Source organism: Chelonia mydas, chromosome 14 (assembly GCF_015237465.2).
Source record: "Chelonia mydas isolate rCheMyd1 chromosome 14, rCheMyd1.pri.v2, whole genome shotgun sequence".
Taxonomy (NCBI): Eukaryota; Metazoa; Chordata; order Testudines; family Cheloniidae; genus Chelonia; species Chelonia mydas.
This window is the reverse complement of record NC_051254.2, coordinates 35,878,147-35,880,570: the sequence shown is the minus strand read 5'-3', so window position 1 is coordinate 35,880,570 and position 2,424 is coordinate 35,878,147. Positions and strand designations below refer to the sequence as shown.

General features: G+C 45.5%; 1 pseudogene; it reads right to left on the bottom strand.

Annotated features, from left to right (window-relative positions):
- Positions 1 to 275: 275 nt before the first annotated feature.
- LOC119567469 lies at positions 276 to 1,028 on the bottom strand (annotated as a pseudogene).
- Positions 1,029 to 2,424: the final 1,396 nt, after the last annotated feature.

Sequence of the window (2,424 nt, the reverse complement as noted above, 5' to 3'; positions counted from 1 at the left end):
GAAGGACAACACTGAGTGCTGAGATTTTCACTAGGACTTTTCAACTTAATTTTAATGGGGGATGATTGCTGAAATCACACAGACAGCCTGAGGTTTTCAAAGCTAAGTTATTATCTCCGAGTCTCTGCACGTTTTTGCGAAAGCCACATTTACTGACTGCTTTCCTCAAAGCTTCCTTGACCTCTCTGTTTCTCAGGCTGTAGATGAGGGGCTTTACCAGGGGAGTCAGGACCGTGTAGCAAAGAGGGAGCACTTTGTTTATGTCTCTCAGTGTATCACGTTTCGGTAGCATAGAAAATTGTCACCACAATGAGTTGAGAGGAGCAGGTGGAAAAGGCCTTTTGCCTCCTGGTGGTGGAAGGGATTCTGGATGCTGGCAATGATACACACGTAGGATGTCAGGGTTAGTAGGAATGGAGGCAGGGTGAATACACAGGATACTAACCAGTGTGTGTCACTGCAGGAGAGCTCTATAGGTGGGATGACATCACAATAGAAATGGTCAATGTCATTTGGGCCACAGAATGTTAACTGTGATAGGAATAAAACAAAGATAGTTCTAGCCAAACAAGCTTTAACCAGGACCCAGCAGCCAACTGGAGGAAAAACCCGGTATTCATAAGAGTTGAATAGTGCAGGGGTTTACATATCGCTAAATACCGATCATAAGACATCGCTGCTAGGAGACAGCATTCCGTACCTGCCAGAGACCCAAAGAAATACAGTTGTATGATGCAGCCACTGACTGAGATGGTTCTGTCCCCAGTCAGGAGACTGGCCAGCATCCGGGGCAGGATGGCTGAGGTGTAGCAGATCTCCAGGCAGGACAAATTCCCCAGGAAGAAGTACATGGGGCTGTGAAGATGCTGGTCAGCCACAACGAGCACCACAAAGAGGGTGTTCCCAGCTACGGTTGCCATGTAGATCACTAGGAACATCAGAAAGAGAAGAATTTGCAGGTCAGGGAGATCCCTGAATCCCAGGAGGAAGAATTCAGTGATGGCTGTTTGGTTTCTGCAGTCTGCCATTGGTTGTGTCTAGGAACAATAAATCTGTGCGACTGAATTGGAAGGACACAGAGTTAAAAGTTAATCAAATCTCGTGAATTAATTCCATAAATATTCAGAAACTCCCCTTCCTCTCCTGGTTACAGGCTGAAATTTTAAGGCTAAATTTAGATTTCAGAGCAAAGTGCCAGGAAACTGAGTCTGAGGACAGAACATTGCTCTGATGGGGAAGAGGGTGTTCGACACGGATACCAGTGATTACTATAACAGCCCATTTATCTGGTAGCCACATACTGATATGACAGATCAGATCATTTCTCTGTCTATCTGACATACCAGAGCTTAACAATGATGCTTAAATGCTGTATTTCATTTCTGGCAATGGTCAGAATCATGCCATGTCTTAGGAGTGAAAATCAAACATCAGCTAAAATCTTGGACTGAGATTTTTCAATGTGGTCTAGAGTTCTTAGGCACCATCCTGCTGTTAGATTTCTTTCCATGAATTCTAACACTATATCCTGGTATATTCAGCATTTCAGTGCCCTGTAGGAGAAGGAATAATTTTCACCCCCTCACAAGAGATCAGTTCATGCCATAAATTATGAAGTGGAGTAAATTCTCCCTTAGTGCCTGTGGTGGTGATGGGAACGTGGTGAGGGACTGGCAGTGGCTTTTCTGTTTCCCAACAGTAGCTATGTAGCAGTCATAAAATACAGCTCTTTGGAGGGTGGATCTTCGGAAGGGGTAAAACCAGGCTGATGTGCAACCCTAACTGGGGAGTGACCCTCCCCACTCCATAATGAGTGTGGGATGATGATACAGGAACAGGAAAGGCACTGGGGTGAGGCGGGGGAGGGGGGAAAAGATGCTGTCCCTAAACTCGGAGTCTAGAAACAATCTGGCATGTGTGATCTGGGTTAGTAAGACTCTGTCGCCACTCGCCACCCATTGGGGCACACACTGAGCCAGATCCTCAGCTGGTGTAAATCAAGGTAGCTCCATTTCTGTCATTGGGACAGTTTCCCAACTGAGGAACTGTCACAAGACATGAATCTCATGCTCCATTTCTGTGAAAAGTTGCTATGAACACTGACTGGCGCTGCAGTGGGAAGGAGAGGCTAAAACTCTTAATATTCACCTGAGGAAGAGCTCTGTGTAGCTCAAAAGCTTCTCTCGTTCACCAACAGGAGTTGGTCCAATAAAAGATATTACCTCACCCACCTTGTCCCTCTAATATTCACAAAGCACATTCATGCCCCTGTGTCAAGGTTCCTTCCCCACTCTGAACTGTAGGGTACAGATTTGGGGATCTGCATGATAAACCCCCTAAGCTTATTTTTACCAGCTTAGGTTAAAACTTCCCCAAGGTACAAACTATTTTACCTTTTGCCCTTGGACTTTATTGCTGCCACCA